The following is a 25,883-nucleotide window of genomic DNA, read 5'->3' on the forward strand; positions in this document are numbered from 1 at the left end:
TCACTTAAGAAATCAATCCCTTTGGTTGCTAATTAGCTATAGAGGACATCCAAACCATGTGATGATGTGCTCATAAATGAATTTGGTGGTTGTTCCCACATTAGCTTTTACCAAGGCCTTAGCCTCCACCCACTTGGACACATAATCCGTAACCATGATGATGTATCACACTTCCTATGAAGTCTTCCCCATTTGGACAAAGGTCTCATGGACATGATTAGATGTAAAGGCAGGGATGGTGAAGCATTGACACTCATCACCATTGTTTTACATATTCCATGGCATGACTAAAGAGTGTTGGCCACCACCATAGCCCTGCACATAGGATTTTTCTTGCCGTGATGTCTCCTCCAAAGTGCCCTTCAGCAACTTTTGTTACATGACCATGTTCTAGAATATCAACATACTTGTCCTCATTCATATACACAGAGCCTTAAAACATCATCTTTCCCTTTCTTGTAGAGTTGTATGGAAATGAGGGTGTATGGAGTTGTTGCCTTCACAAACTGGCATCTTCTTCTTAGGGACATGGTCTCATCTAAGGGAAGTCCATTGCTTAACTCTCCTACAATCTCATAACTCCACCTTAGCACTAATCTTATTTGAAATAGGGACATATTTAGAAGATTATCCTTGACCCATGTTGATACCTCCCCATTGGAAATTCTAGAAATTTGATCATCTCTCACATACAATGTGTTCCCTTGTAAACTACCATGTGAAATTGAACTCAAGAAGAAGTAATAACCATTGAGTAATTTTTCCTATGGCACATGGTTTGTTCATAGCTTAGAGTAAATAATGATTCTCTATAAAGAATATAAATTTGTTCTCACCAAGAGATCGTGGTAAAAACTTCTTAACCGTATAAACCATTTTGAAATTGTGAAATTGAACTCAAGAAGTAATAACCATCGAGTAATTTTCCCTATGGCACATGGTTTGTTCATAACTAAGAGTAAAGACTGATTCTCTACAATGAATATAAATTTATTCTTGCCAAGAGATCATGGGCAAAACTTCTTCCCTCTTTGTGGTCGTATAGTTCTTCTCAAGGTTGTTGAGTTGTCTACTTGCATAACTAATATAGGAAAGTCCATGTTCTTTTTGCCAAGTTAAGCTACTATGCAATCTCTTTTATTAAAATAGATCAGGCTTTTCTTGAAAACTCTTAGCTACTTTTTTTAACCATTATACACATCAAGGATAATCAAAACTACTAAATTAACTCTTCACACAAACACAAACACAAACACACACACAAACACACACACAAAGGTAATGGAACCATCAAAATCACTACACAATTTCTAGAGAAGGGTAATATTTTTCAATGCATCTATCATAGGATATTACCACTAAATAATAATTCAAAAGGTTTCTATAATATGATTGATAGGCTACATATTGAACCAAAGTTATCATCAAAGCATAAATATTAGGTAAAGAATTTAAGCCTCAAATTAATATACATTAGACACTTTACATACTATAAAATCTTTATTAAAGTTTTATACTTGTAAAGTTATAAGAAACAATATATAAATGTCATTAAAAGGTGGTTACATGATCTTTTTGTATGAAGAGGGTACTGAGCATTCTTATTTATTGCTCTTTGATCTTTTCAACCTCTAGTAATGTATCTAGAACTTTTAAAGATTCTTTAGCATACAGTTGAATGTCACGTGCATATTATTGATGATTGGGCCATTGCAACCAAAACCATAACCAGAGTTTCACAGTATATGAGAGATAACTATCAATTTCTTTGGTTGTCTAACTCTCCATCTTAGAGGGACTAGCAAGTTCATGCATGACAAATTAAATAAATCCTATAGTATACGTTGATGCATCAATGTGTACGTGGAAGATGACAACCCACCTTGGCGCTTTGAGAATTGGAGCTATTAGGGACTCATTAAGCTTCTAGAATGACTCTTTACACTCCCATACATAACACACAACAAGGCATATAGTGGTCTCATAATTTTTCATATAAAAATATGAAGCATCTATAATATCTTGTGTTGCCCATGAATCTTTGAACTACTTTCATTGTTTCTGGTCTTTCAAGTTCTATAATCACTGTAATTTTTCCTTTATCTCTGGAGATTCTATTCTTAGATATACCACATGCCCTGGGATTTCACCCTGACTCACCACCATGAACTTGTACTTTTCAAGGTTTAGGCACAATATCGTCGCACCTTTCTAGCACTAGGCCTCAGATGGCGTATGTACTCTCGTCTCAATTTTGAGTTTACATAGAGATCATCCATGAAGATCTGTAAGAATTCCCTTAGAAAATCCTTGTATGCCATACACATGAGTCTTTGAAATGTAGTTGATGCGTTGGTTAAACCAAATGGCATTTCTTTATATGAAAACATCCCCATTCATGTTATTTTGTGTTGGTTCTTCAAATCTATGGATAATTGGTTATACCCAAAAAATCCATTTAAGAAGCTATAGGCTTTTCCTGTCACTATTTCAAGCATGTGTTCCATGTATGGCAAGGGGTAATGATATCTTTACCAAGCTGCATTTACTTTTTTTAAGTTAACACACACATGAATCTTACTATTCTTCTTAGGCACGATGATGATTGGTGATACCCCATCTATGCACTCAATCTCATCAATGAACCTTGCCTTTACGTCTATCAACTTCATCTTTGATTGCTTTGACATAGGTTTCATTATACGTGTATGGTCTTCATTTGACCGGCCTAGCACCATCCAACTAAAGGAATTGTGTGCTCGCAAACTTTTGGAGGGACTTTTAAATATACATAGCTCCAAGAGCACATCTCTATATTCCTTGAGAATTGCTACAAGCTTTGTCTCCTCCTCATGTCTGTGGAAATCCACACCAATTTGGGCTTCTATCTTCTATCTAGGCAATGCTAGATCCATCTATTTTACATCTTCCAGTAGTCCATCATAGGACACACCTAGTTCCTTAGTTTTTTCCCTTTCTGGTGGTGGGCACACACCTTTCAATTTTTAATTGAAGCGGGAAGGGACTTCTTTAGATTCCTCCTCTTAATCACTGGATGTTGGGCTCAAAGGCTCAATCTCCTTCTTAATTATCCCTTCCTTTATGGCTATGTTTTTTCTTCTTCATCTCCCAACAACATGGAGGACTTTTTGGAGTCCATTGGAATCATATCATACGGGTAGTCATGGTCTAGCACTTTAGCTATTTTAGGATCTATTTTCATGGAATTTGCACTAGGGCCTTTCATTAGGTCCTTCAAGCTAGAGCAAAACTCCTTTGTTGCCTTCAAGGCTTCCATAGATTACAAGTATTATTCTTCACCCTTAAGGCTTGGTGGGTCCCTAGCTCTAACTTTTTTCGATTTTCTGACTCTTTTGAGTAGAGCTTCTCTCTTTTCAAATAATTCTTAGAGAAGGATCTGGTGTTTTGGTGACACTTCTCCCTCATCATCTTCACTGCTGCGCCTGAGGAGCATAGCATCTTGGTGTAAAACTTGCACATAAGTCCTTGATTGGTATCATTTTTGGCTCTTGAGTAGAATTTTTTCTCATTTTTTGATTTCTCCTTGGCGGAATAGGTGTCTCTATTCTTGGAAGCACTGGATCATCCAATTCTCCTCCTCTTCGGGGCCTAGTAATGAAGCTATGGAAGCTTCATCCTTTGGTTCACATCCTTTGTCACTTTTTCAACACTGAAGTGGTGCATGTGTATTGAATCAGAGAGCGAGCTACCATATCTGACCCTAAGTCATTGATAGGCATTCGGGTTACCTCTGCATTTATGGTCCTTTAAGTTTACCTTAATGGTATTTCTCACTTAACGAGGTAAATGATGTCATATCATAAATCGTGAATCATCCATAATTGGCACATGAATTATCTTCCCAATATTACATCGGTGTGGGCCTTCCAAATTTGACAAATGGTGAATGTATGCTCATAGGTCATGCCCCACAAAGTCACCTCAACATCCTTTAGGATTCCCATAGGGGTTCCTAAATTCTCGTCTACTAGCTTAAGGACTATTTTTTCTCTTTTAAGAGGCTTTCTTTCCCATATTTTCCATATGTCATTGGTAGCAATGCTCATGCATGCCCCCCGCGTCACAGTGGTGGTCACTCCTCCCAATTCAATTAGGATGGTGGCATTCATATCGTCTCCCTCATAGTACTTCTCGACTACACTCATCCTTAAATTTTTGTTGTGGGATATCTATTTTAGCTTGGTTCTTCTCAATTTCTCTAATTGGTTTGATCTTTTCCTTCATCCTCACTAATGGACTTTATCCCAATCTTTTGGCTTGCATGCCAAGTATTCAGCCATGTGGTTATCGTTAATGACTGGTGCCGAGAGAATTTCGAGATGGTGCATTTGCAACTATCATTAAATCCTCATTCGTACCCATGTAGGGATGGTGTAGTAGGTAATGAGATAGGTTTGGATTTATGTGGTAACCATGCCCATTCTAAAGGTGAGCTTCTCAATGTATCTTCCCGTTAGGGACTCCCCCTGGGCATATTGCCTTTCTTGGTCAAGCCTCTCTCGTATATGTGATGTGCTCATGGATCAACCTCATATTCTCGGATTCCTCAAGCTATTAGAGCTCTTCTAATGTTTTTTTTCATTTCTAAGTTCTTAGAGCTCTTCTAATGTTTTTTTTTTCCATTTCTAAGTTCATGAGGCTCTGGTATATCTATAGGCAGTTCTTGTTCCTTACTTGATACACTCCCCTTTTTTTATTCCTCTGTGATTGACTCTGACGGTGTTGTGGATAGGGGTTCTCTATGAGAACATAGAAATTGGTCCTATTGGCCCTTCTATTTCTAGTTAGGTCTACTTTACTAACTCATATGCACCATTTAACCTCGAGACTTCATCTCTTGAGCTAGGGTAAGCTTGTAACTTCTTAGAAAGGGCTTCTGCTAATCCTCTGAATTTGTATCTCCCTTCCATGGCTTTCTTGGCCATTTCAAGAAGCTTGTTTTAGTCCATTATGATTGATACGTCCACTTTCCTTGCTTCATTCTTCTTTAGATTTGAATTGAACTGGAGGTTTTATGATGATTTCTATTCCTATATAACTCGGATCATTAATTGGTTTTATTTTCGGGGTCACTCATTCTTCCCTATGGGCTTGTGAAACTCTCTCTACCTTCTCTTATAGTTTTGGGATTCTCTCCATCAAGATAGGCTAGGCCCCTCAGGATTGTTTAGCCCCTTCTCTTTATCTAATGTTATTTGACTTACTAAATTAGGAGCATCTTTGATCTTAGCATAACTTGATTGGTCCTTTGGGTTTCCTACTCTTGTCTCCTTACCACTAGGATGTTTTAAGGTCTCTAGTCAATTTTATAGAGAAAGCCAATGTAGCTTTTCCCTTGTTGCAGTCCTTACCTCGTTTCTTATTTTTAACAATTTTGGAAGTTTCCAATGTTTGGGTCGTAGACTGACTTTCTTGATTTTACTTTTGTTGAGCCTGCACCCTTGTCATAATCATTGTTGGTATTCTCTTTGGTCATTCAAAGATGGTTGACTTATAACACTCACTATCCCAAATCTTGCTACACTGGTGGCTAGGGCACGATGGTAGATAGATTTGAAGTGGTGGGCTTATGCAGACAATCACTAATCAAGTGGTGGGCTTATGCAAACAATCACTAATCAAGTGATCGATGCCACACATAATGCAACATCTATACAAGGGTGGTAGATTTAATGTTGTTTCTTCTAGGGATTTACTTTTATGGGGCATTCAGCCACTCTATGGGTACCTTGATATCTAAAACAAGGAAGAGGACCTCTCCTTGGGCCATTAATGTCCAATGGTCTATAGGCTCCTGATGCTATTTGGATTAAGGTCATCAATTGTTGTGCCCCACATCACTAGTCTTGGTAGTCTCGAATGATATTCACTCACGAGTGGGCTTCCCTTGAGTTTGGATAGTCAACATAAAACTCCAATGTGCTAGGGGGTTCATCAGAAATAAGTTCAAAGTCTACTAGCCTCGTTGGTATGGTTCTTGGTGGCATTGGTTGTTGTGGCAGTAACATTGGTGGTGGAACCTCCAATGCTCAGACTATATGGGTTTCTAGCCAACATGGGATTCATTGCTACCTCTATAGCATTCAATCAAGATGTAGGCGGGGCTAGTAAAGCTAATGGCTGAGGAGTTGCTAGTAGTGTCGATGCTCCTATAATTCTAGCCATTCGATGTGCATGGTAGCAGTTGGATGATTCATGATTTTCATATCTTCTGTAATATCCACACCACTGATTCCCTCTTTCTTTCAAGATTAAGTACTCATACACTGTGTGGTTACTTCTACATACAGCACACCAAGTCATTTTTTATCTTGGAGCTAAATGAAATGGCATGTCTCCTTAGGAGAAGCTTTCCACACTTCTTCTAGCCCTGTGATCACTACCATAGAAATGTCTTCTATGCTCTTGGGCTCTTCTGTTTTCCTAGTATCTTGACTTTTGACACTCATTTCTATTTTGACCAAAAAGTTTGGTGACTTTCCATAGAAGGGATGCCTATAAAGTTGTCCAGTGATTTTCCATGGAAGGGATGCCTGTAAAGTTGTCATTAAAATCTATTGCATCTACACAACATTCCACTAGCATTGTGTGTCTTCTGGCATACAATGCATCATGCAATTGTTTGCTTCTTAATCCTTCCAAGAACAAAGATATTCGCCTAGTTTAATGAGTAAAGCTCCAATGGCCATGGAAAGCTTGGGAGAAGAAGAGGCAACGTGCAAAAATGTGAGGGACAGATTTTCCCCAATTTTGGTCCAAAACTTTTTCAAAAATTTGGTCTTGGTCCTAAATTTGGTCCCGAAATTCAAAATTTGGCTCAAAATTCACTCAAAACCCTTAGAAATTGGCCAAATGAGGGTCAAATTTTCATGTCCACCCTCTTCCCCATCAACATCAAGAAAATCCAAGAAAGTGCAAAGAAATATCATGTAGAAAATAAAAAAATTTACCAAAAAACATGTAAATTGCTATTTCTTGCAAATTCTTGCCCAAAATACATGGAAAATCTCCCAAAATCCGAATCCAATGCTATGATACCAATAGAAATGGATATTGACCAAGAATAAAGGAATGAATGGGAAACAAGCACACAAGAGATTGTACTTGAAAATGGTCAGATGGAATGTTTATAGTGATTCTCACTTTAAGAGTGTAAGGTAACAAGCTAGAATGGATTCTTTATGAATGTACTTCATGCAAGTATTATGAGATTAAGCACTATATGAGTAATAAGCCATTTATGAGCCTTAAGTGCCCAATCGACGATAGTTTAAGTATGTGTAAACACTTATGGCCTTGTATATAAGTCACTTTCTCTCATAATACAACATACTCTTCCATTGTGCAATTGATTCTTGCTCTTTCTAATCCTCTCTCTAATCTTCACATGCTAGTGAGTGGTGTGAGGTCAGAGGATGTAAGATCCTTCTCACCCCTACAAATTGTTTATTGTAAAAATTGCCAAACTATGTAATTGTGTAGAGACAGAAAATGAAAAATTACGTGAAATGGATCTAGACCAAGAATCAAGGAATCAAACACACAAAAGACCAATTCTAGTATCCATTTGATGGGAAACAAGCATACATGAGAAATAAATGAGATTATGAAGAAAATAGAGAAAATCCACATGCACATGTAGCAAAGGAGGAATGTACTAAGTGATTTGACCTCTCACCACCATGAGGATGGATATCAAGCTTGCCATGAGCCCTAGACCATGCGTGGCCATCTCCAAGAAGGAGCCATGAGTACATAAAGATGTTCAAGTGTTGAATGACTAAAAGATCCCTACAATGAACCCATGGCCCTATTTATAGTAGCCTTGTTCATGGCCCCCATGTTTTTGACCTTGGTTTGTGCTTCATTACATTGTGTGTCTTTGTTAAGAATTCTCAAGAAGAATTATTTTTTTCAAAATCAAAATAGTATTCTCCATGTGCAAAAATACTGAGAAAACCCTCGTGACACGTGGGTGCACATATGCAACTGTACACATTTTTCACACTAACCAAGGGTAAAAATATTGATAGATAAGTAAATATAAATAATTAAAAAATTAAAAAAAATAGACCCTTACCTAGCCTAGTAAAATTATTTGAAATAACATGTCTCCATGGTAAAAATTAATTTAACTAAAGCCATGTCTGAGGCTCACTCCAGCCACTATAAACTAATTCTTACTCACATTTTAACTAGATTAATCACCATTTTAACTAGTTCTCATCCATTCAAACTTAAACCGGATTTTTAGCCCATAATTTAAACTACTATTTGAGCCCAAAACTATGTTCAGTTACATGGTAGGCTAAACCCAAGTTAGTGTGCATGTATAGAGGAGTTAGATGCCTATAAAAACCCCCTCCTCTAGGAGGAAAACTCATGGATTAGTGAGATAACAAAAGTCGTTATCATTAAAATATCATCATTAAGGATCGAATACATGCTTAGTCCACTAATTATCTTGGGGGAAATAATTAATTATCACTATCAAGGTGATTAGGGTGTCATAGAGAGTACCTAGGGTACTAGGGGTCATCATTTTGGGTAGGGCACTTGAGGGGACAAGAGTACATTGAATTCAAGGGGTGTAGTACTTACTAGAGAGAAGGAAGCTCCAAGTGTAGTACTTACTAGAGAGAAGGAAGCTCCAAGTGATCCTAATCAAATTAGACATTATCTTGTGCATAAAAGAAGGTGGAGAATAGTCAAAAGAGGACAAAAATCCCCATTAAAGAAACTTGCCTACTTCAAGAGATCCCATCCATCACATATTTCATCAAATAAGATACCAAATGTAAGCCTAGAATCCTAAAATTTCATATTTATGCATTGGATTATTGAAATTTGCATAGTTTGTCTTGAAAATTGGTATTATCATCAAATTTAAATTTAAAATAGATCTTTTTTGGAATATTCAACTCTCTATAAAAAGGAAATTTACATTGACTTAATTAAATAAAACCTTATACATGTGAACCTTAGGGTATTTTATTGATTAGGAATAAGGTTTTAGAGTAAAAGCCTATCCATTATGAAAGTAAAATGACCTTAGGGAAATATATGTTAGAAATTATCTTAAGCTAAGAATCATAGTCCAATTAATTTAATTAAAAGCATGTGCATATGTCTAAGTATAGGATAGCCACCCAAATTATGGTAGGTACTTGAAAGAATATGTAGAATTGTGATTCTTTTAGATTTGGGTTTAATCTCAAAAATTTAGGATAGAATAAGAGAGAGTAGTGGCCTAGAATTAGAGAGAGATGATGGGAAATTAGCACCCTAGAGTACCCTTATTATAGCTCACTTATGCCCAAATAAAAACACATTAAAAATATGAGGTAATTAGGAGTAAGAAATTGGTATGAAGAATTCAAGCCTAGATTAAGTATCTTAAAGAAAGTTGATGGTGTGTGTAACTATGTGCACAAATGTGCACATGTGCATTGACAAAGTGCAAAAACAAGATAGATTTGAAATAGACTCCTTGTGAACCAAATTGATGAATTAAATCTTGAATTAGGGGAAAATTTTAGCAATAATTCTTTGAATCTTATCAAGTTAAATAGATAATTAAACATAATAAATCTAGTGAGAGAAAGTCCTACTAGATAATTAAACATAATAAATCTAGTGAGAGAAAGTCCTACTAGAGCAGGAGAAAGAAGACGTAGATGAAATTGTACACTATTAAAGGTAATGGCCCAAAATAGATTCAAGGATTTAGATCAAAAGAATACATAGATGAAATTGTACACTATCAAAGGTAATGGCCCAAAATAGATTAAAGGATTTAGATGGATGATGCTTGATTGAAGGCTTTGTTCTATGCATTAAGTGGGAAAAATCTTTCCCAAAAAGGGGGATTAAAAGTGAAATTATGTAGGAAAAAATGGGTGAAATTTTCTCTCTATAAAGTCTAATCATTAGATCGTGAAGTCTGATTGCTGAGTCCAGGGTCTAATTGCAAACAAGTTTAATCATCAAAATTTGAGAAAATGTGGTCTAAAAAGTCTAATTATTGGTAGATTTTGGTCTACAAAGCTATAAATGGTAAGTGAATCCACTAAAGGGGGAGTTATGCCAGAAACTTACTAAATCTGACAGAGAATATTGAGGGGGAGTTATGCTAGAAACTGACTAAATCTGACAGAGAATATCGAGGGGACGTGCGACGACAAATGTACAGACACACTGAAGGTACAATTGTGAACAATTTGATCGTTGGTTGCTCACAACCTCCAATCATGTCTGAAATTGCAATTTGCTATATGATAGAACAGATGTATGCGTAACTGTAGAGTTTGATTGTTGGATTGTCAAATCATCAGTCTTGAGTACAATCATTTGGTGAAGTTTAATTGTTACCAGTCTGACCGTGGGAGTATAATTTCCAAGAGTTTGATCACCTAATTAGAAGAGTGAGATCGTTTGATTAGAGATTCCAGATAAAAGTTTCAACGCTTCCTAGGACAATTTTGTAACAGTTTCTCTAACGTTTAGGAAACCCAAGGACCCTCAAAAAATCTGTCATTTCTTGATATTATATATATATATATATATATATATAAAAGAGGAGAAAAAGAAAATCATAAAAATCCATATAAAGAGCCTCTGTAAGTGATTCTGGCATTGGATCAAGTGCTTATGCATTTATGCTGAGGCCGAATCATTATAACTTCGTATACTTGAACCCGACTTTTAAACATGAGACATTATCATCCAATGCTAGGGAGTGGCCAAGAGTCATATTAACCACCCTAGTAGCTCTTGATTCCAGTTTGGAAGCAGACCAAGAACCCTCCGTTATGGAGGATACCAAATCAAGATAGTGAGGCATTAGCCTAAATTGGCGTCCAAACTTGGATATGACCTGTGTAATGTTTAGAGGGGAGTCATTAGAAGAGCTGATAGGCCCTAAGCGAGAAGACCAATGGGTGAGAAGAGAACCACAAGCGAATAAGTTAGGGGCCAAGCCAATAATATGGGAACTACTGAAGTATACATCTTACAGTGTTACGACTTCCACATGGCTAATCAACCAATCTTCCTTGACACAAACATGAATTGGATATTCTTGGAGAGAGATGGCCAATGCTATCAGTGTGAAATTAAGCTAGATCCCTTGGAAAATGTGTGAGTGGTATTGTCAACACTAGTGGAAAACATGAGTTCTATCTGGACTTCGATGGACCAATGTAAATCCCAACAAGGGACATTTAGAAGGTTAGAGCATTGCCATGGCAAATAAGATAGAAAGGCCCAAAAAATTACAAGAAGCTACTAGCTCAAACAAAACCAATAAGGACTCAGCTTCCTAAGTCATTGATAAATTCTTTTTGAGGAGGCTGAGAGTCAATGATGATGAAGGAATGGTGTTGTATAAGGATGCCTCATGTAACCTCTACGCAATCATTGATATTCTTAGAGATATTCAAGGATCCTTTTGATTCCCTGACACACCCCTAGTGAGCAAGTGCTACCAACACACCATTGATTAAACGATGTATGTTGATGGGGAAGGTAACACGATGTATGTTGATGGGGAAGGTAACACCTGTACCCCAAGAGTTGTCATAAGGAGATAGGAATACACGAAGATCTAGGTAGGGGGGGCATGACACCACCCCTAGGCTACTAGAGAAAAAGAACATTATAGGAGGAAGGCAAGCGAGAACCTCTCAAGAGGAAATCACTTCAATAAGAGGTAGTCTAGTGGAGGGGCAAGAATTTTCATTCTATAGCCATAACTGGGATGTCAAATTTTGTATTATTTCCTCAATGGACCTAATTAGGGAAGAAAGGAGGAGGGAAAATAATGTGTAAAGAGAGGTAGCACCGTACTGCTCCCTTAGAAATCAAAGAGCTAGCTCAAGGATCTTGAGAACCTGAGATTCTACCCAGTTATGAACATAGAGCCGTGAGCCTACCAGTGTGAATGGGATAACAATCATGGGGTACCCTATGATGCAAATGACCAATGAGCTCCTTGAAATTTTACCCAAATCATCAATCGAAGTGCTAGCCTATGGATATGTAGGACCGCCTTACGCACCAGTACCTCCCCAAGCTTAACCATGATATGTGGCACCAATGGCTCTAGAACCAAAAATTGAGCCTATAGAACTTAGAGCACGAATTTATATTCTCGAGGATACAAGAAGAATCCTAGATGTTATTTCTATGGTGGTCAAAATGCCTAAAGGGACAAGAGATGAATATGATCATGACCATCAGAGGATTAGAGCTCACACAAATCTAAGCTAGTGTCTAAGTTTGAAGGATAGGGGATCCCTATAGCCATCTTAATATGTTTAGACAATTCTCCATAGCAAAGAGGATAACCGATCCTAGAACTAAGATAGATGCCTTTGGATTGACTCTAGAAGGGTAATGCATTGTTTTGGTTAGAAGGGTCATAGAAAGGGACCACGGAGGATCTCAAACTAGTATTTACCATTACCAAAGACTGCTGTCAAGCATACCTTTGTTACATAATTATACCAATTCTCCTTATGACAACTTAAGCATGAGTCTGTAAGAGACTATGTCAACTATTTTAAGAACTTAAACAGTAGAGGCCAAAAACCAAGCATCGGGTTGAAACAAGGATACCATCTCTCCTAGACTCTTTTTGGGCTCTACATTGATGATGTCTTTGATGCCATTGACAAAGTAGGTGGCACAAGCTTCCCTTTGGGGCAAGAACTTTGATTGTTATACAAATGATAGTGTTTGTTTGGGACTGAGTGGAGGACATCTGGAGGCATTACACATGTTTTGTGTGAGCAACAAGACATCATAGCAAACCTTGGCAAAACGAAGGAGATGATTTTTAACACCACATTCAATGACTTCTAAGCATCGCTTCACCTACATATGAGATTCAATAAGTATAGCTGCATCTTACCCTTGTTTTTTTTCTTTGATTTTTACCCTTCATCCAATAGTCCAAGCCAGATTGACTAAGGGCTATGTAACTCTAGCCCTCTTAAAGAGACAATGCTTGTAAGATTCCTCCCCTAACCCCCTTTTGATGTCTATTATCTTTCCCTGTAATCAATCCCTCTTCAGAAATATAAAGACCTTGTTTCTAACTGTTTTAACTTAGAGAGAGAAAATATTCTAGAGAGAGAATATTCAGATTTTGAATATTTTTGGATAGAAAAATATCTCATCTTATTAAAATAAGTTCCCCTGAAACAAAAATTCAAAAAGAATTTTCCAATGTGCAATTGGAATTAATTGGAAATGGGTATAAAGGACCTTAGTCTAAGGGTCTAGATTTTCAGAAATTTTTGGATTATGGTCCAATTAAGGTTCCTATGGGCCAATAGCATCAATCCATGTGTAGGGAGGAGATAAATCCAATTTGTAAAAGAAGATACCCAAAAATGAGTAAATGCTCACATAAGATGAAGAGTTGAAAATGTACAAGGTTTATTAGTAAAAAACTATGAGCAATATTAAAAATATGAGATATTTTGGGTATCCAAAAATGAGTAAATGCTCACATAAGATGAAGAGTTGAAAATGTACAAGGTTTATTAGTAAAAAACTATGAGCAATATTAAAATGATTCCATTATGACACATATGTAAGGAAGGGGAGTTCTTTAAAGGAGGTGCATATTTCACATAAGATGAAGAGTTGAAAATGTACAAGGTTTATTAGTAAAAAACTATGAGCAATATTAAAAATATGAGATATTTTGGGTATAATGATTCCATTATGACACATATATAAGGAAGGGGAGTTCTTTAAAGGAGGTGCATATTTCACATGCTTGAATGAGTTTTAAACTCATAAAAATTGAGATATTTCATCTCTCCTATCTCCTCATTCAAGTCTAGTTCCAAAAAGTTAGCTTAACTGACCAAAAAATGGTCAAATATTGACCAAACTGATTTAGAAAATTCTAGAACAGTTTGTTTGGTTAGGAGCTCAATTTTTCCTATAAATAGAAGCCTCCTCCTTGTTGAAAAATATATAGTGTTTATGCATCGTTACTCTACTCCACCTAAGCCAAGAACTGTGAATTCATTTAATAATTCACTAGTTTTTGGAGCTTCCCTCTTTCTTCAATCCCCATTAGTGGCTCCATCAACATACTTAACCAATTGATTGGTTGGGGGCCTCTACCGTGAACAAAGAATCAAGCAATTTGTAAGGTAATTAGTGAATATTGATCTTTTCTATAATTTCTCAATGTTTCTCTCTTCTCAACCCCTCTCAAGCTTGAGAAGCTTAATTGGTATGGTTTTTTAAATGCTATTGAAGTTAATTGGTGAATAGTAGTGAAGAGTTACATAATTTAATAAATGCTATTGAAGTTAATTTCCATTTATGTTTAAATTCTAATGATTTTTATGTAATTTCTCTCTCTCACTCAAGAAATGGTCATACTCATGACCCATTCTCAATCCAAATCAAGCTTTTCATAAAGCTTTTCCTTAACCCAAGATTAAGCTATGCTTGAGGCCAAATTAATAGCTTTTTTCTATGCTTTTAGTTTATGTATATGGATGATTCAATCCATTATGGATTAATGATCCAATTAGAGATCATTTTAATTATTTTCTTTATGATAAGCTTTATCCCTTAGAAAAATTGAGATTTATCAGTCATAGCAGCGGAGCTATGGCAAAATTTTTATAAAAATTATGCATAAAATAATTTCATTCAAAGCATAAAAAGAGGACTTCCTACCATATTCTAGGAATTATCATCCTAGATTAATTGAAAGAATTTCATTATAATCATGGAGAAATTGAATTTTAATATCATGCATAAAGGATAAGTTTTTATATCAAAAGTGTTATTTTTACCATTTTTATTTCATGCATAGAAGTATGCATAATGGATAAATTTTTTACATCAAAAGTGTTACTTTTATCATTTTTAATTTTCATGCATAGAAGTATGCATAAAGGATAATTTTTTACATCAAAAGTGTTACTTTTATCATTTTTAATTTTCATGCATAGAAGTATGCATAAAGGATAATTTTTTTTATATCAAAAGTGTTACTTTTATCATTTTTAATTTTCATGCATAGAAGTATGCATAAAGGATAATTTTTTTAATATCAAAAGTGTTACTTTTATCATTTTTAATTTTCATGCATAGAAGTATGCATAAAGGATAATTTTTTATATCAAAAGTGTTACTTTTATCATTTTTAATTTTCATGCATAGAAGTATGCATAAAGGATAATTTTTTAATATCAAAAGTGTTACTTTTATCATTTTTAATTTTCATGCATAGAAGTATGCATAAAGGAAAATTTTTTACATCAAAAGTGTTACTTTTATCATTTTTAATTTTCATGCATAGAAGTATACATAAAGGATAATTTTTTATATCAAAAGTGTTACTTTTATCATTTTTAATTTTCATGCATAGAAGTATGCATAAAGGATAATTTTTATATATCAAAAGTGTTACTTTTATCATATTGGATTTCATGCATAGAGGTATGCATAAAAGTTGATTATTTTATTATAAAAGTGTTACTTTTATCATATTGGATTTCATGCATAGAGGTATGCATAAAAGTTGATTATTTTATTATAAAAGTGTTACTTTTATTATATTTGGATTTCATGCATAGAGGTACGCATAAAAGATATTCTTTTTATACTAAAAGTGTGATTTTCATCATAAATGGATTTTATGCATAACTTAGATGCATAAGAGAAATTCTTTTATTCTAAAAGTGTAATTCCTACCAAATTGAATTTATGCATAAGAAGATGCATAAAAGATTGATTTTTATTTCGAAAGTGTTAATCTCCTTAAATGGAATTTATGCATAAATAAATGTGTAGAGAAATCTTATATCAAATATAAGAATTCTCTTAAAAAAAGATATGAAATGTGATAAGAGGTGTATGAGATGTGATAAGATGTGTATGAGATGTGAAAAGATGTGATAAGATGTGTATGAGATGTGATAGAATGTGTTAAGATGAGTTAGGATGTGTTAAGATGTATATGGGATGTGTTAGGACGAGAATGGATGTAATATGGTTGTATGAATGTGATGTGGATGTATACATGTAGATGTATATGTATGAATGTGAATGTGGATGTGGATGTGGATGTATGGATGTAGATACGGATGTGTATGTATGTATGTGGATGTGTATGTATGAATGAGGATGTGAAAATGTATGTATGTATGTAGATGTGGATGTATGGATGTGAATGTGAAGAAAGAGGTGGATGTGGATGTATGGATGTAGATACGGATGTGGATGTATGGATGTAGATACGGATGTGGATGTATGTATGTGAAAATGGATGTATGTATGTAGATGTGGATGTATGGATGTGAATGTGAATGAAGAAGTGGATGTGGATGTATGGATGTAGATACGGATGTGGATGTATGTATGTGAATGTGGATGTGTGGATGTGGAAATGGAGGTATGGATGTATGAATGTGGATGTGGATGTGGATGTATGAATGTGGATATGGATGTATGCATGTAGATGCGTATGTATGAATGTGAAATTGGATGTATGATGTGGACGTACGAACATGTATATGTATGTAGAATAATGATTATGAAGGTGTATGTGAGATAATGTGTAGTCTATATGAGTGAATGGATGAGAACGAGTACACATTGAATGGAATGTGGAATAAGTAATGTGGTCCGAGAGTGGATAATATGGAAAGACAAGAGTTCGTTATAGAAACTGTATTTTGTGACTGTTTGTAAATGACTGTTTTATGTCAAGAATGCTGGAGAAGCATTTTGACCGTCTTGAGGATTAAGGTCATGAAGACCGAACTGATAAAGTTGCAACTGCTGACGGAGAGTCAATGGAGGACGTCTCGCGTAGCAAGGTCGATCGAGGTCTTGACCAGCCTCGGTTCGATTTAAATGGTGAGCTTCCGGTACGGTGGATGAGGGACCAAGGAAGCGGCCTATGAGTGAAGCGCTAGGTCACCTGCGAAGGATCCTAGAGGGTGCTGACCATACGATGCTCGGGCTCTGGGTCGCCGAAGATACCCACACGTGCGTCGTGGAAGATATTGGAACAAGGAGTAAGAGTTGTTTTCTGAAACCGGGCATGGATCTAGTTGATTGACCTTGCTGGTCCTCAACAGATGAGTCCATGGCTCTTTTATATGGATCTGTGGGTTGATCTAGCTGATCTTCCACGGAGATTCCATTCTATTATATGAATATATTGCCGGTTACTATGAGCTAGGAACTATGGAAAAGGCCCCTGAGCGAACAGGTGGTGAGCGTTCTGGTTGCCAATGATGCCATAAGTATACCAATGAATGAATGACTGGAAATAAGGATTCAACCAGAGACTTTGAGGATTGTCATCAGTGACATAATGGTTTTATTAAAGGATTGTTTTAAAGCTAGTTGATGCTAAGAAAAAGGCAATTTCATATTGGGTGTGTAAGTGGTGTGACTAGTTTTATGTTTGCATGAACTTCCGGCTAGGGGGCCTTGGAACTCTTTTCCTTGGTACCCGGGACAAAACCTAACAAATTCTTAATTGGATCCCATCACTACAGTGGTTGGGCGGTTGGCTAACCTATGGGACTGGATGGGGTTAGGCTGGACTGATGGATCCGTAAATCGAGATTTAAATTCTATTATTACGATAGATGAAGTAAATCCCGGATAGAAATTATTCTATGGATAGGAATCAACGGCTGTGCCTCTTGATGGGAAAAAAAGCGTTGATCCCAATGATCCAAGTGCAAGTTTCTTCCTTGATTTGACCAAGTACCATTAAAGGTGCAGTCAGATCAGTTGATCCGTAATGATCTTGACTACGTTAGAGTAAAAAGTTATCCTGGTGGAATCGCCCATGCTTTCCGGGTAAAGGAAGTTTTTCCGGTTTCGGTTTTGGACAAACCGACGGATTAGTCTCTTGTCCGGATATCCGTGTGGGCGAGGCCCCGAGTGTGAGACCCCTACCCGCGCACGATGTGCTACTTCCGCTGCTAGTACCTCGAATCCGTTGCGCGGTGGAGACCGGGATCTCACAGTCAGAGCCAAATTGAAAGCTAATAAAGATAATTAAATTCTTATCTAATAAGAATTCAGAAACAGCGTTTTCATAATGTATTTTCGTTCCGTAAGCTTCTTTAATGAAGAAATTTTAATCAAAGAAATTGTTTTTATAGATGGAAGTTCCCCATTTATCTGGTATTCCCGACCTCACCCAGTCTCAAGATATGATTGCATTTGCCTTCGAGCATCTCATCTCTTCCGCTTCAACTCAAACAAGCCGAGCAAGACTCGCACGCCATTTCGCGGATTTATATTTTCCTACCCCAGCGGAGAGAATACAACATAAGTGGTTTGCAGGGCAATATGTCCATGCCCCTTGCGACCGCCGTACAATGCTGTGGCAGAATCTCTCATTGACTATGATCCTGTTAAAGCTGAAAATGGTGCGTGGTGTCATTCTATATCATTCGACGCCTCGAAATTTCAGACTTTCATGTCGAATTTATAAACTCCTTAGTCGATTTATCCCTAAGGAGAAAATAATAGCCCCCTTCGCAGTTAGAGAACTTATGTAACAGGGCATGACTATGGCCCAGTACGGTCCTCTTATATGTCTTCCGAGGAGATTTTGAACTCAGAGCCGAGTTGCTCTATGTACTTATTGCAACTTGTATATAAATATACAAATGATTTTTTTAAGTGATTGTTTACGGACGATCGGATAAAGAAAAATCTGTTTATCAGATTTATGTCATAGATCTCCAATAAGATCAACTGAGGAGCCAATTATGTCAAAAGTTATCAAGAGGCATAAAAAGGTTGTAATTGCGTGATATAATACAAATTGTTAATTCAAATTGAAATTCGTAAATTAGTAATTGGGTCTTCAATTGGAAGTACCGCAATTGTATGGAACCCTGACTTGCTTGAGGCCTAGACATGATGGTATTTACCTTATAGTTTCGAGTTTCACGACTATCCCTATATACCGAGGGTATAACTGCAGCTCTTTATCGGCATATACGAGTAAATCTAAGACTTGAAATTATAAGCATTAATGCTATCCAGTTGATGAATTCAAATGTGGTTGATATGATTTTTAATTCTATTTGGGAATTGATGAATTGATTGGGATTCTGATTGAAAAATGATGATTTTTGAAATTTAGTTGAAATATAATAACCTGAGCAAAACCACAATGAGGATGAATGGGACGAGTCCCTGTAATGATAAATGATGATAATGATTTCAGCAAATCACTATGAGATTAGTGGATTGTGCTGTCAAATTGCTACTGTTAATACTTGAGACGGTAGATCAAGTTAAGGGATGACAAATTAAGAACTTGCTTAACTAAAATTCCCGTGGAGGAATGTTCAAAAGGAAATTTTTCGATCTAATGGACCATTATCGTAGGAATGATATGATCTAAATGAATTATTATTTAATGATGAGTTCTATTTAAGGAATATTTATCCCAGTATTCTGTTGGGTTGACCAGAATATAAGGAACCCAGAATAAATTGGATCTTAAGAAAAAGAGCTGTCCTCTACTTTGCGAGATGAGGACATCTCGCACCTTTTTAAGTGGGGTAGAAGTTTGTAAGATTCCTCCCCCAACCTTCGAGGTATACAGGACTAAGAATCTCCTTTTCTGATCTTATAATTATTCCCTCTCTAAATAAAAGAAAGATTCTGTTTAAAAAGGGAAGACACTTTACCCAGAATACCTTCTCAGGAACCCACCTGTTTTAAAGATTCAGAACGATGAGTTCAGAAGTGAGAACCAGTGTTTTGGATGCCAAGGTTTTGACCATCAGACTCCTACCATGAAAAGGACACAGGGAAGCCTAGAACCCAAATTCAGAGACCAATTCTTTTATACCAATCTAATCAAGATCCGTCTCGAACAAGATTGCTTAACTCCATTAACTAGGTCCGACCCATTGATTAGGGTCGAGATGACCAATCAAATGCTTGGTGACTTAGAGCAACAGATGCAGGCAATTCATAAAGATATAAACGCTGCCCAGGATTGACAGAGACAATATACAGATAAGAAGAGGACAGTCAGAGAATTCAAAGAAGCAGTTATAGTCTTCATTTGAATACGGACCAAAAGAATTTCTTTATCTCTAGGGGAGTATAAGTAGTTATCCCCCAGATATTGTGGACCAAAGAAAGTAAGTGACTTAGCCTACGAACTTCTTTTATCTCCTCATCTCAAAGTTCTTAATGCCTTCTATAGAAATATGTGCCAAACCCAAATCATGGAAAGACGATAAAACTTCAGTGGCAAGATACCGTTGGCTTCTAGGTTACGCTAACTCCTTCCTTTATATAAGTTGTAACTTTACTTATCGCTCACAGTAATCTTACTTCCATCGATCTCCCTTCTTCTTAAACTCTTTCATGGCTTGGCAACAGGAATTAGTTTTATCCATAATGATTCCTCACCTTCAAGACGCAAGCGAGTCTATGAAGAAGGATTTTATAGAAGAGTATGAGCGCTCACTTTTTCCTCACTTGGGAACGTCTGTAGCTCAGACCAAATGGCGGACCTATCAAGACATAACTAGGGTAACACCCTGGGGTCAGCAGCACTTTCGTAACAATGTCCGCTTGGCCATGGTTATCGAAGCCTTAGGTTTGGGTCCCCGATACTACTGCGTCATGAGATCAAGACATCTTGGGTTTTCTGAGCGGGTCTTCTTACTGGCGTGTTTTCTTCCTCATCAAAAGATATGCCTTTACCCCGTTTTTGGTTTGCCTCTCAGAGGTCCTTTTGTTAGATCACCTCATACCATTGAGATAGGTGCGGCAATAACCAACAGAATTATTCCCATAGATGAGTTACCTTATACGTGCGCAGCTTGTGAGTGCTGCTTTTGTGATCATATGATGGACGGGCTTATGGAAGTGTAAAGAGTCCTTCTATCTTTACTGTATAAGTTTCGAGAATGAATAAAGTTTAAATCTTGTTCTTATCTTGAATCTTGCTCTCTTTGAGACTTTTCTTGGTGGTTAATCCTGATTTAAATTTTCTCTAAGTCTCATAATTCGTGCATCTTGCGAAATTATCCCAGTTTGCGAGATGAGGACATCTCGCGTTTTTTAAGTGGGTTAGAATGTAAGATTCCTCCCCTAACCCCCTTTTGATGTCTAGTATCTTTCCCTATAATCAATCCCTCTTCAGAAATATAAAGACCTTATTTCTAACTGTTTTAACTTAGAGAGAGAAAATATTTTAGAGAGAGAATATTCAGATTTTGAATATTTTTGGATAGAAAAATATCTCATCTTATTAAAATAAGTTCCCCTGAAACAGAAATTCAAAAAGAATTTTCTAATGTGCAATTAGAATTAATTGGAAATGGGTATAAAGGACCTTAGTCTAAGGGTCTAGATTTTCAGAAATTTTTGGATTATGGTCCAATTAAGGTTCCTATGGGCCAATAGCATCAATCCATGTGTAGGGAGGAGATAAATCCAATTTGTAAAAGAAGATACCCAAAAATGAGTAAATGCTCACATAAGATGAAGAGTTGAAAATGTACAAGGTTTATTAGTAAAAAACTATGAGCAATATTAAAAATATGAGATATTTTGGGTATCCAAAAATGAGTAAATGCTCACATAAGATGAAGAGTTGAAAATGTACAAGGTTTATTAGTAAAAAACTATGAGCAATATTAAAATGATTCCATTATGACACATATGTAAGGAAGGGGAGTTCTTTAAAGGAGGTGCATATTTCACATAAGATGAAGAGTTGAAAATGTACAAGGTTTATTAGTAAAAAACTATGAGCAATATTAAAATGATTCCATTATGACACATATGTAAGGAAGGGGAGTTCTTTAAAGGAGGTGCATATTTCACATAAGATGAAGAGTTGAAAATGTACAAGGTTTATTAGTAAAAAACTATGAGCAATATTAAAAATATGAGATATTTTGGGTATAATGATTCCATTATGACACATATGTAAGGAAGGGGAGTTCTTTAAAGGAGGTGCATATTTCACATGCTTGAATGAGTTTTAAACTCATAAAAATTGAGATATTTCATCTCTCCTCTCTCCTCATTCAAGTCTAGTTCCAAAAAGTTAGCTTAACTGACCAAAAAATGGTCAAATATTGACCAAACTGATTTAGAAAATTCTAGAACAGTTTGTTTGGTTAGGAGCTCAATTTTTCCTATAAATAGAAGCCTCCTCCTTGTTGAAAAATATATAGTGTTTATGCATCGTTACTCTACTCCACCTAAGCCAAGAACTGTGAATTCATTTAATAATTCACTAGTTTTTGGAGCTTCCCTCTTTCTTCAATCCCCATTAGTGGCTCCATCAACATACTTAACCAATTGATTGGTTGGGGGCCTCTACCGTGAACAAAGAATCAAGCAATTTGTAAGGTAATTAGTGAATATTGATCTTTTCTATAATTTCTCAATGTTTCTCTCTTCTCAACCCCTCTCAAGCTTGAGAAGCTTAATTGGTATGGTTTTTTAAATGCTATTGAAGTTAATTGGTGAATAGTAGTGAAGAGTTACATAATTTAATAAATACTATTGAAGTTAATTTCCATTTATGTTTAAATTCTAATGGTTTTTATGTAATTTCTCTCTCTCACTCAAGAAATGGTCATACTCATGACCCATTCTCAATCCAAATCAAGCTTTTCATAAAGCTTTTCCTTAACCCAAGATTAAGCTATGCTTGAGGCCAAATTAATAGCTTTTTTCTATGCTTTTAGTTTATGTATATGGATGATTCAATCCATTATGGATTAATGATCCAATTAGAGATCATTTTAATTATTTCCTTAATGATAAGCTTTATCCCTTAGAAAAATTGAGATTTATCAGTCATAGCAACGGAGCGATGGCAAAATTTTTATAAAAATTATGCATAAAATAATTTCATTCAAAGCATAAAAAGAGGACTTCCTACCATATTCTAGGAATTATCATCCTAGATTAATTGAAAGAATTTCATTATAATCATGGAGAAATTGAATTTTAATATCATGCATAAAGGATAAGTTTTTATATCAAAAGTGTTATTTTTACCATTTTTATTTCATGCATAGAAGTATGCATAAAGGAAAATTTTTTACATCAAAAGTGTTACTTTTATCATTTTTAATTTTCATGCATAGAAGTATGCATAAAGGATAATTTTTTTATATCAAAAGTGTTACTTTTACCATTTTTAATTTTCATGCATAGAAGTATGCATAAAGGATAATTTTTTTATATCAAAAGTGTTACTTTTATCATTTTTAATTTTCATGCATAGAAGTATGCATAAAGGATAATTTTTTTTATATCAAAAGTGTTACTTTTATCATTTTTAATTTTCATGCATAGAAGTATGCATAAAGGATAATTTTTTATATCAAAAGTGTTACTTTTATCATTTTTAATTTTCATGCATAGAAGTATGCATAAAGGATAATTTTTTTATATCAAAAGTATTACTTTTATCATTTTTAATTTTCATGCATAGAAGTATGCATAAAGGAAAATTTTTTACATCAAAAGTGTTACTTTTATCATTTTTAATTTTCATGCATAGAAGTATACATAAAGGATAATTTTTTATATCAAAAGTGTTACTTTTATCATTTTTAATTTTCATGCATAGAAGTATGCATAAAGGATAATTTTTATATATCAAAAGTGTTACTTTTATCATATTGGATTTCATGCATAGAGGTATGCATAAAAGTTGATTATTTTATTATAAAAGTGTTACTTTTATCATATTGGATTTCATGCATAGAGGTATGCATAAAAGTTGATTATTTTATTATAAAAGTGTTACTTTTATTATATTTGGATTTCATGCATAGAGGTACGCATAAAAGATATTCTTTTTATACTAAAAGTGTGATTTTCATCATAAATGGATTTTATGCATAACTTAGATGCATAAGAGAAATTCTTTTATTCTAAAAGTGTAATTCCTACCAAATTGAATTTATGCATAAGAAGATGCATAAAAGATTGATTTTTATTTCGAAAGTGTTAATCTCCTTAAATGGAATTTATGCATAAATAAATGTGTAGAGAAATCTTATATCAAATATAAGAATTCTCTTAAAAAAAGATATGAAATGTGATAAGAGGTGTATGAGATGTGATAAGATGTGTATGAGATGTGAAAAGATGTGATAAGATGTGTATGAGATGTGATAGAATGTGTTAAGATGAGTTAGGATGTGTTAAGATGTATATGGGATGTGTTAGGACGAGAATGGATGTAATATGGTTGTATGAATGTGATGTGGATGTATACATGTAGATGTATATGTATGAATGTGAATGTGGATGTGGATGTGGATGTATGGATGTAGATACGGATGTGTATGTATGTATGTGGATGTGTATGTATGAATGAGGATGTGAAAATGTATGTATGTATGTAGATGTGGATGTATGGATGTGAATGTGAAGAAAGAGGTGGATGTGGATGTATGGATGTAGATACGGATGTGGATGTATGGATGTAGATACGGATGTGGATGTATGTATGTGAAAATGGATGTATGTATGTAGATGTGGATGTATGGATGTGAATGTGAATGAAGAAGTGGATGTGGATGTATGGATGTAGATACGGATGTGGATGTATGTATGTAAAAATGGATGTATGTATGTAGATGTGGATGTATGGATGTGAATGTGAATGAAGAAGTGGATGTGGATGTATGGATGTAGATACGGATGTGGATGTATGTATGTGAATGTGGATGTGTGGATGTGGAAATGGAGGTATGGATGTATGAATGTGGATGTGGATGTGGATGTATGAATGTGGATATGGATGTATGCATGTAGATGCGTATGTATGAATGTGAAATTGGATGTATGATGTGGACGTACGAACATGTATATGTATGTAGAATAATGATTATGAAGGTGTATGTGAGATAATGTGTAGTCTATATGAGTGAATGGATGAGAACGAGTACACATTGAATGGAATGTGGAATAAGTAATGTGGTCCGAGAGTGGATAATATGGAAAGACAAGAGTTCGTTATAAAAACTGTATTTTGTGACTGTTTGTAAATGACTGTTTTATGTCAAGAATGCTGGAGAAGCATTTTGACCGTCTTGAGGATTAAGGTCATGAAGACCGAACTGATAAAGTTGCAACTGCTGACGGAGAGTCAATGGAGGACGTCTCGCGTAGCAAGGTCGATCGAGGTCTTGACCAGCCTCGGTTCGATTTAAATGGTGAGCTTCCGGTACGGTGGATGAGGGACCAAGGAAGCGGCCTATGAGTGAAGCGCTAGGTCACCTGCGAAGGATCCTAGAGGGTGCTGACCATACGATGCTCGGGCTCTGGGTCGCCGAAGATACCCACACGTGCGTCGTGGAAGATATTGGAACAAGGAGTAAGAGTTGTTTTCTGAAACCGGGCATGGATCTAGTTGATTGACCTTGCTGGTCCTCAACAGATGAGTCCATAGCTCTTTTATATGGATCTGTGGGTTGATCTAGCTGATCTTCCACGGAGATTCCATTCTATTATATGAATATATTGCCGGTTACTATGAGCTAGGAACTATGGAAAAGGCCCCTGAGCGAACAGGTGGTGAGCGTTCTGGTTGCCAATGATGCCATAAGTATACCAATAAATGAATGACTGGAAATAAGGATTCAACCAGAGACTTTGAGGATTGTCATCAGTGACATAATGGTTTTATTAAAGGATTGTTTTAAAGCTAGTTGATGCTAAGAAAAAGGCAATTTCATATTGGGTGTGTAAGTGGTGTGACTAGTTTTATGTTTGCATGAACTTCCGGCTAGGGGGCCTTGGAACTCTTTTCC

This window comes from Cibotium barometz, chromosome 27, assembly GCF_041138505.1.
Source record: "Cibotium barometz isolate CiBa-2024 chromosome 27, ASM4113850v1, whole genome shotgun sequence".
NCBI lineage: Eukaryota > Viridiplantae > Streptophyta > Polypodiopsida > Cyatheales > Cibotiaceae > Cibotium > Cibotium barometz.